Consider the following 10,043-nt stretch of genomic DNA (forward strand, 5'->3'; position numbering starts at 1 on the left):
TTAAAATGTGCTTTTGTGTATGACATCACGGAAATTAAAAGACATTTTTATCTGATGAAACAAAAAGCTGACAAACCTGTGCTAGCCCTCCAAACAGAAACAAAAAAACCCACCACCTGCAGCTTGTAATGTTCCCAAGTCTATGAGCCACGGTCTAGGGCACATGCAAGGAGCAGGACACTGGGCGCTGCCTTCAGGGAGCCCGCGACTTGGTGGAGGGCTACAGGCTTGTAATGGCGATGCCCTGCACGACCTCAAGGGATTCTGTGCAGAGGCGTGGGGCAGATGTTCCTTGTGCTGTTAGAGCTCAGAGGGGAGGCCGGTCAGTGAACACCTTGTTTGAGGTAAGGGCTCAATTAACGTTGGCTGAATAAATGAATGACTGGAAAGCATCGAAGAGGACTTGGTGAAAATGGGACTGGGAGGGTCTTGCCGAGGGGGAGGAGCTACGGAAGGGTGTTGCTGGTCAGCAGGTCAGCTCGGGCAGAGGCATGGAGGCCCAGAAGAGCCTGTGTGTGAGGGTGCTGGGGGGGGCTGGCCTCTTCTCAGGAGCAGAGACAACCCTAACCAGAGTAGCGGGCTGTGACGTTAGGTAAGTGGAGGAGTACCTTGAGCCAGACAAATATGTTTAGATTTGAGGCAGCCGTCACTAGGGAGCCACGGAAGGATCTCGAGCAGGGCAGGGCCAGGGTGAAATGCTAAGTGAAGACGTCAGTCTGGCAGCTGCGTGGAGGGGTCCTGGAACCCAGAACCCAGGGGAGCTGTCCGAAGACTCCAGCCTGCGAGGGCAGCGGGCCGGGGCTGGGGCTGTGGTGCTGGTGAGGGGTGCCGCCAGGATGGGAAGGGTGCTGGACTGCGCCTGAGATTTTAATCCAGGAGTCTCAGGAAGTTTTGCCATGACTGAGTGGATGGAAATGTGGCCGAGATGGGAGGTTTGGATTCAGGCAGAGGGTGAGCTTGGCCTTGGGTCTGCCAATTCTGAGCAGATGACTGGGGTTACAAGGACAAGGGTCCAGCTGCCCGGGGGGCTGGGGTGAGAGAACCAAGGAGCAGCAGGGCCACCCCCTCGCCCGGGGGGAGGGAGAGGCCACCTGTGCTCTCGCGAGCAGGGGCTGCAGTCGTGGTATCTAATGGGGGTGGATGTGCCGGCCCTTCCCAGAAGGTCTGCAGCCTGGCCTAATAGTGTGTGGAATTCAGGCCTGGATGAAAGGCGTTGAAAGCTGCCCGGGACGAGCGGCCACTCTCCCTGGGAGGGGGGCTGTGAGGAGGCCTGCATGCTCTGGCAGCCAAGATAACCCCGGGTTATTTCAGGAAGAGAGCCCTAAGAAGAAAAAGAGGTCAGTGGCCAGCAGATGGGCAGATAATCCGGCTTATCTGAGAGACTGGCGAGAGAGGGCCCTCTGGGGCCCGTGTCCTCTGAGACGGGAAGGTGCCAAGTGCATCAGAGCGAGAAGAGGGGGTGGGAAGAGGACCAGCGGCCGCGGCCCCAGCTGGGGAGGGGGCACCTCGCGGCCCGGCCCCGTCTCTCCCCGGGCGGCAGACAGAAGTCCCTCTGGCTCAGATGGGAGATGGAGACCGGAGTTCCCTGAGGTCACCCCAAATTCAGGAGCTCCAGACCTTATTCAGGGTCTGAATGCCCGACAACAGCCCCAGAGACGGCAGGCTTTTTACGTTTTACTCTTTCAGGTTGTTCAAGGGTCAGGTGCCCACCTGCATTTACTGGAGGCTCAGTGCCCGCGTGGTGTGTCGTGTGGGTGCGTGTGACGTGGTGGGTATGTGCACGTGTGGGTGCTGTGTGGCTGTGGGTGTGGAGTGAGTGTGACGGGTGGGTGTGATGCACGTGAGTGTGTGTGTCCAGTGCGGGTCTGGGGGTGGTGTGTGCAGTGCACGGGTGTGCCGCAGCGCGTGCTCGAGGTGTGAGTGGAGCCGTCTCCTGGCCCGGCCTCGCCCCACTCCCCATCCTCGTGAAAGCGCAGCTGAGCCTTCACCGCCCCGTGGGGGCAGAGGCTCTCAGCTCCACGGGACGTGGTCCAGACTTCTCAAGACGTCCCTGGAGGCCTTCAGGATTCAGCTCAAGCCCTTCGAGCCCCCTTGGCCAGCCTGCCCTCCCAGGGACCTCCTGTCTCTTCTGACAGGCGTGGGTTTTCCTGTCTCTGAGTCCCCGTTCAGACAGTTTCCTCTCTGTGGAAGGGCCTGCCCATCCTCTCCACCTCAGAAAGCACCTTCGTCCTTGAAGGATCAGCTCCCAGACGCTGAGCGGGACGTTTGGCTGGAGCCATCCTCGCCCACGCCCTCTGCCCGCTGCCTTCCACCAGCTCACACCCCAGCGCTGCCCATCGTGCACGGATGCCCCCTCACAGCTCATCACGGGAGGAGGCCCGTGTGGTCTGGGCTGCCAGCATCGCACTGAAACGCCCCTAGGACAAGCATGGGGCGCCGGGCCCAGGCTCTGCACGCTCACCCTAGGAGTCCTCTCTGGGCTTCCCCAGAGGCCTGAGTTCCATCCCGCAGGGCCCTCACTCCCTGGTCTGAACTGCTGCAGACACATTTTCCTAGGGCTGTCTTTTTTAACATTTTAATTGAGGTGTAATTGACATATAATGTTATATTGGTTTCAGGTGTCCAAGGTAACAATTCAGGTATTTGTATACTTTGTGAAATGATCGCCACAGTAAGTCTAGTTACCATCCATCACTTTAGCCAGGTAACCTTTAGGATTCACTCTCCTGGCAGCTTTCAAGTGTGCGCTACAGTGTTGCTGACCCCAGTCATCACGCAGTCCTCCACCCTCGTCTTGACAGGACCTCACACCCACATGGTCACACTAGGCCTCGTGCCCCGGTTCTCGACTTTCCTGAGGGCACCGCCATGCCCCCTGCACCCGGGCTTCAAAACCGGGCCTCCTCCGGCTGCCCTGCCCCCAGGCACCGACCGCGTGTGCTCTGCTCCTTCCCCCCTCCCTCTCCACTGCAGGTTTTTTTTGTGCCTCCGGATTAGACCGCAGGAGCAGCAGCAAATACTGACGAAGCATGGTATAGACTTAGTCAACAGGAGGATCAATCCAGCCCCTCCCGCCCCTTCGCCCTGCAGGGGAGAACACTGCAGTGAGTGGTCAGTGTGGCACCCCACAGACCTGGGTGAGATCTCCTTTGGGCTGGATTCCCAGCAGCCCGAGCTCAGGGCCTGCTGTGCACTGCCACACTGCTCTCCAGAAGGACGGCCCCACTCGAATTCCCAGCTTGTGTGTCTCTGTTACCCACCACTGCATGCTTCACGTGCTTCTGAACTTTGGGGGTTTCCTTTTCTGTATAGTTTGTCCACACTTTTGCCTGTTTCCTGGTGGGACTGCAGCCCCCTCCTCACTGATTTCTAGAAGTCCTTTGTATATTGTTGATATCAGAGGATACCTAGAATTAGAATAAAATCTATGTCAGTTTTAGACCTCCTCCCATTCTGTCCTCCATCTACGAATTTTGTTCCTGGTATCCTTCAATGGCAATGAATCTTTCATTTTGATGCCGTCAAGATCAAAACCAATCTTTTAAATTCTGGTGTGTGCTTTTGAAGTTTTAAGATGTTCTTTCCGGTTTCTAAGTCACAAAAACATTTTCCTAGGTTTTCTTGTACTAACCTTAAACTTACTTATCTTTATCTAGCATTTTCCAAAGTGACAGGCACTCTGCCAAGTGCTTTGGAGACACTATCTTTTTTTTTTTTTTTACATCTTTATTGGAGTATAATTGCTTTACAATGGTGTGTTAGTTTCTGCTTTATAACAAAGTGAATCAGTTATACATATACATATGTTCCCATATCTCTTCCCTCTTGTGTCTCCCTCCCTCCCACCCTCCCTATCCCACCCCTCTAGGTGGTCACAAAGCACCGAGCTGATCTCCCTGTGCTATGCGGCTGCTTCCCACTAGCTATCTACCTTACGTTTGGTAGTGTATATATGTCCATGCCTCTCTCTCGCTTTGGAGACACTATCTTAATAGGTGGGGACTGTTTTAGATACTTTGCATGTATTACTTCCGTGGATCCTCACAACATAGGAGGTGAGCACAGTTATTACCATCCTCATGTTACATCTGAGGAGACCGAGGTACTGAGAGGTTAAGTAACTTCTAAGTAACACACAAGTTGAAGAATCTGAGAGCCTGGCTCCAGAGACTGTGTCCTCAACCTCTATGCTAACCCATCTGTCTAGTGTGACCTTCACAGCAACCCCTAGTGTGGTAGTTAATTTTATGTAGCAGAGTGACTGGGCTGAGGCAGGCTCAGAGAGCTAGTAAAACTGTATTTCGGTGTGTGCCCGTGAGGATGTCTCTGGAAGAGATTGGCAGGTTAGTATTTGAGTCAGTAGACTCAGGAAAAGAAAATGCCTTCACCAGTGTGGGTGGAGATCACCCAATCCATCTGAGGACCTGGAGAGAGCAAAAAGGTGGCGGATTTGCTGTCTCTGCTTGAGCTGAGACATCAATCTTCTCCTGACCTTGGACACAGGACATGGGCGCTCCCGCTTCTCAGGCTTTCAGATTAAGACCAGGACTTGGGCCATCTGTATCCGCCCACCCCCATTCTCAGACCTTCGGCCTCAGGCTAAATTACCCACCAGCTTTCCTGGTTCTACAGTTTGCAGACAGAAGATCATGGGGCTTCTCGGCCTCCATCATGGCTTGAGCCAATTCATATAATAAATCTCCTCTTCCATATACATCCTATATCCTATGGGTTCCATTTCTCTGGACATCCTGACTAATACACTGACACAAGATGAACAGGGGCCATTCCTGGGGAAAGGGGAGAAGCTGCCCCAGCTCGCAGCCCCAAGCTGTGCCCTGAGCCGCTGCACTGTTATCTTAACCTCAGTCCCTCTGGGAAAACCTGAGACCTGGAGCTGGGTGGTGCATTTTGGGAAGTGATCTCAGAGCACAGGAGTGGGGGATTGAAAAGAGTGAATGGGGAATGAGGATGGGCCAATCCAAGGATGAGTTTTCAGGCTAGTCCCTGCTGTGGCAGCGGGGGCTCCGTCCTGCTGGGAGCCTCCGAGGAGCACACGGAATGGGACTCCGAATTATCCCCAGGAGCAAGAGGACAGCATTTATCAAGCAGCTCCCCTCCCCCATTGTGGCAAAGCTTAGCTTCTCACCTGTGTGAGTGTCCGGAGGGCCTGCCCTGGTCACAGAGGAGCCCTGGGGCAGAATGGTCACAGGTGCCTCTGACAGGTGCTGTCAGATGCCACCTGGGCAAGGCTGGTGCTGCAGCCAAGGCTGGGTCTGGGCGGAGGGCACGTGAGGCCAAGGTGCTGCCCGGAGTTGTTACTAATGTTTGCTCCTGGTTTCTCTCCCTGCAGGCCTGTCTCACTTCTTCAAGCAGACAGCTGGCTTCTGGTAGGTGGGTGCAACCTCGGTTCATTCGTCTTTATTTTCTCCACGATGCCCAGCGTGCTGCTATAACAACCCCGCCCTTTCTGCTCCTGGCACCAGGGGTGGTCTCTACATGTGCCGATGCCTTACTCCTAGTGGGAGCCCCGTGCTAACGCTTTACGCATGATGACATGGAGGCTAAGAGGTTTAGGGACCAGTGCAACAGAGCTAAGGTCAGAATCCAGGCTGGCGCTATGCACAGGCCTCCTCAGGGCTGGCTGAAGGGGGAGCCCCAGCTGCTTCTGTCTGGACCACCGAGACCAGCGGGAAGCAGGAGGGAGGTGTCCTCTACTCAGAGGAAATGGCTAGAAGCTGAACAAAGGCCCAGAGGCAGGAGAGCCTGGCTTGTATAAGGAAGAGCAGTTTGGCTAAGTGTCGAAAATTTGTGGGTGGCACTCCTAAAAGAGTTGCCATTTGGAGAGGGGTGAGGGGAGGAGAAGGCAGCAGGGGTGATTTTTTTTTCTACAACTAGTTGGCAGTGGGTGGGGGAGCTTGCATTGGACTTTTAAAGCCCCTGTCACACTGCAGTCTCTTTGAGGGCAGGAACCTCTGCTTCTCCTTCTTTGTGTGACAGAGAAGCAGAGAGACGCCTCCCCCCGCCCCCTGCCCACTCCCGGCCGTGTGCATGGGTGTGTGTGCCCTTCATCGTGGACGTGGTGGGTAGAAAGATAAGCCAGGGTGGTGGCCGCTCCTGGCTGGCCCTTTCAGCATATCCCCTGGTTACACTCTCTCTCCTATTCTAACCCACCTACCAGACTACCCTCACCCCACAGCTCAAGGGGCAGCTCCACCCACTCGTCATCACTTCCATTATTGGTTTTCAGCAAACAGTCTAACAGTCCTTGGGGACTCCTCTATTGCGTCACGTAGGAGCAGAAGGGTTGTTCTCTCTGTAGATTCCTACCAGCTGCCACCCTCCCCGGGCTCTCACAATTCAATGGCACCAGGAATGGAAGAGAGGAGAGAGCCCTTGACCTGTGGCCCGGGTGGCCCTTGGCCCTTGGCGTTGGAGGTATGACTTGTCCTTGGTCTCCCTCCTGCATGTCCCTCCTGTGGCTTCAGCAAATTCTCTGTCCCCACAAGCAACTGCCTTATGGCCCACCTCCTTCAGCCGGCCCTGGTCCCAGGCTCCCGGCTCTCACCCCTCCCCTCCAACCCCACCTCCAACAGGTAGCCACAGCTAACAGCGGTATGTATTTGTGATATATATTCAAAACCAGAAGCATACGATGTGTATCCCTGTGCCAATTGCTCGCTCACCTCAATAATATCACGGCCACCTTTCTGTGGACTGTGTATGGACCCGGCTCATCCTTTTAAATGTCAGCACTTGCACATGATGTAATATTTTGAACAGGTTCTCTTCCTGTTATTTATTGAGAAACTGTCACGGGCAAGGCTATATTCTGGGGACCAGAATGTACATTCTAATAAAGGAGACAGGAGGTATAAAAGTAATTCAATAAATAAGCCGCAGCATTATGGATGGTGTTAAGTGTTGTGAGGAAAATAAAACTGGGGGGGGGGGTTGAGAAAGGAGGTGACATTTGACGACTCAGATACAAACTTCAGGATAACAAGAAAGATGTATACTTGGGCCACGTCCGACTCGGGGCTGGGACACACCCTGCTGACGGCATCTTTGAGCCCATGGGACGGAGATGGTGGGGATGGTGAGGGGTGAGCCCCGTGGCGCTAGTCTTCCCTCTTATTCAGTGTCCTCGGGGGCGGTGGCAGCGGTCCAGGCCCAGGGACAGATGCAGAGGCCCACATCCCCGGTGGCTGGGCTCTTTTTCACAGGCCTGCCAGGTGCAGCTGTAACACCGCCTCACTCCTGTGACCACTTCACGTAACAAATGGACTTTCTTCTTTGAAAAACTGAATAAAATGCCTAGCCTGCCTCTGCTTTCACAACATACTGTTTGTGAAAGGGCTTGAAGGAAGGAAAGTTTCAGAAAAAAAAAAAGAGAGGAAATTCTCTCTATGTTTTCTAGGTCTGCTGTAACAAAGTATCACAAACTGGGTGGCTTCAAACAGTAGAAATTTCGTGTCTCACAGTTCTGGAGGCCAGAAGTCTGAAATCAAGGTGTTAGTAGGTTGGTTCCTCCTTAGGGACTCAGAGGAAGAATCTGTTCCTCTCGTCATTGGATTAGGGCAACCCTAATGACCTCATCTTAACTAGATCTCATCTGCAAAGACCCTATTTCCAAATAAGGTCATAGTCACAGGTACTGGGGGTTAGGACTTGAATATATCCTTTTCGGGGGACACAATTCAACCCCTAACAGTATCTAATGTCATCTTCATCATCAGCATCATCATTGTCATTATCATCACGAAAAACTCAGGGTTAAAAAACAAACACCACGGCTTGAGTCACGCCCCAGCGGAGACGGTGCGCAGGCGCACTTGCTCCGTAAGGCCCCGGAAGTGGTGGCGCCAACCTGCCGCCAGACCCGCGGTGCTCTCCGGATCTGACCGGATTTGTCCGTGAGGCAGCAGTTCCTTGCCGTCAGGGTTGTCGCGTAGGAGATAAAGTCGGAGGAGGTGAACGAATCTCTAGAACGCGCCCTTGGCAGGGAAATTTTCTTCCTCTTCTCCCCGATGCACAGAACCAAAGTGGGCTTGAAGGATCGCCAGCAGCTCTACAAGCTGATCGTTAGCCAGCTGCTCTATGACGGCTGCATCAACACTGCTAATGGCCTCATCAATGAAATCAAGCCTCAGTCTGTCTGTGCACCCTCGGAGCAGCTCCTGCATTCATCAAACTAGAAATGAAACGACTGTGTGCATGGAGAAAGGTCCAGAAGAATTCATACCACCATGTTAACAGTATCTCTAGGTGATATAATACAAGGAATGGAAAACGATGATACTGCAGTTCACTATGCAATTCGTCCGTCAGATACAGTTGCCCCTGGCACAGGAATTTACCTGGAGTTTGATGCAGATGTCCAGATTATGTCCCCAGAGGCTTCGGAGTACGAAACATGCTATGTCACATCCTGTAAAGGACCATGTCGTGTAGCTACCTATAATAGAGATGGGCAATTAATAGCTACTGGATCTGCTGATGCTTCCATAAAAATACTTGACACAGAAAGAATGTTGGCCAAAAGTGCCATGCCAATAGAGGGCATGATGAACGAGACTGCACAGCAGAACATGGAAAACCACCCAGTGATTCCAACTCTTTACGACCACGTGGATGAATTCACGTGTCTCGCTTTCCACCCAACAGAACAGATCCTCGCCTCTGGTTAAAGGGATTATACTCTTAAATTATTTGATTATTCCAAACCAGCTGCAAAAAGAGCCTTCAGATACATTCAGGAGGCTGAAACGTTATGCTCCATCTCCTTCCATCCTTCTAGAGACCTTACTTGTTGGGGCTCAGCAGCCTACTCCTCGACTTCATGATATCAACACATGTCAGTTCTTTGTCTCTTGCAGTCCTCAAGATCAATACACTGATGCCATATGTTCCGTTAATTACAATCCTAGTGCCAATATGTATGTGACTGGTAGCAAGGACGGCTGCATCAAATTATGGGATGGTGTTTCAAATCGATGCATCACAACTTTTGAGAAAGCACACGATGATGCTGAAGTTTGTTTTGCCATTTTTTCCAAAAATTCAAAATACATTCTGTCAAGTGAAGAAGACTGTAGCTAAACTTTGAGAAATATCAACAGGGCGAACCCTGGTCAGATACACAGGTGCTGGCTTGAGCAGACAGCAGGTGCACCAGATGTAGTCCGTCTTCAACCACACGGAGGACTGCGTGCTGCTGCCTGACTAGAGGACCATCAGCCTCTGCTGCTGGGACTCAAGAATGGCCGAGCGGGCTTCCCTGGTGGCGCAGTGGTTGAGAGTCTGCCTGCCGATGCAGGGGACGCGGGTTCGTGACCCGGTCCGGGAGGATCCCACATGCCGCGGAGCGGCTGGGCCCGTGAGCCATGGCCGCTGAGCCTGCGCGTCCGGAGCCTGTGCTCCGCCATGGGAGAGGCCACAACAGTGAGAGGCCCGTGTACCACAAAAAAAAAAAAAAAAAAAAAAAAAAAAGAATGGCTGAGCGCCGGAACCTGCTCTCCCTGGGCCACAACAACATCGTGCACTGTATCATGCGCTCGCCCACCAACCCCGGCTTTGGGACCTGCAGCAACGACTTCGGGGCGCGGTTTCGGTACGAGAGGTCGACCACGGACTAGAGCCGCCTGCGTTAAGCAGGGTTCTTTTCTCGAGGACTCTGCCCCTCCTTCCCCTTGTGTCCAGCTTCAGTGGTAAGTCGTTGTACCATCTCTGGCAGTTGTGCTGCCACCTCTACGTCCTTCTGGGATTTGTAGGAGCCTTTTTTTACCTTGATGGAGAATCTTGGTGGAAAAAGATGGAAACACGTATCTGTGCGGTTGTTCTGCACCCACTGATTATTACATGGTGATTTTCATCGGTTTTGTATATACAGGACTTGCTATTTCTCTTGATCATTTGAAGAAGGATAGAGTATTAAAGTGCTTTCTAGACCTCAAATGGATCTATCATGAAAAAAAAAACCCACCAAAATGCATCATTAGCAAACTGGATATGCCTGTTTTTGTGTGGGTGGTAGTCTGCTG

The 10,043-nt window shown here is 52.8% G+C and overlaps 1 pseudogene; it reads left to right on the top strand.

Moving 5' to 3' along the window:
* The first annotated feature begins 8,030 nt into the window (after positions 1-8,030).
* LOC101339062 (cleavage stimulation factor subunit 1-like) lies at positions 8,031-9,638 on the top strand (annotated as a pseudogene).
* Positions 9,639-10,043: the final 405 nt, after the last annotated feature.

Source organism: Tursiops truncatus, chromosome 9, assembly GCF_011762595.2.
Source record: "Tursiops truncatus isolate mTurTru1 chromosome 9, mTurTru1.mat.Y, whole genome shotgun sequence".
In the NCBI taxonomy this organism is placed as follows: Eukaryota; Metazoa; Chordata; class Mammalia; order Artiodactyla; family Delphinidae; genus Tursiops; species Tursiops truncatus.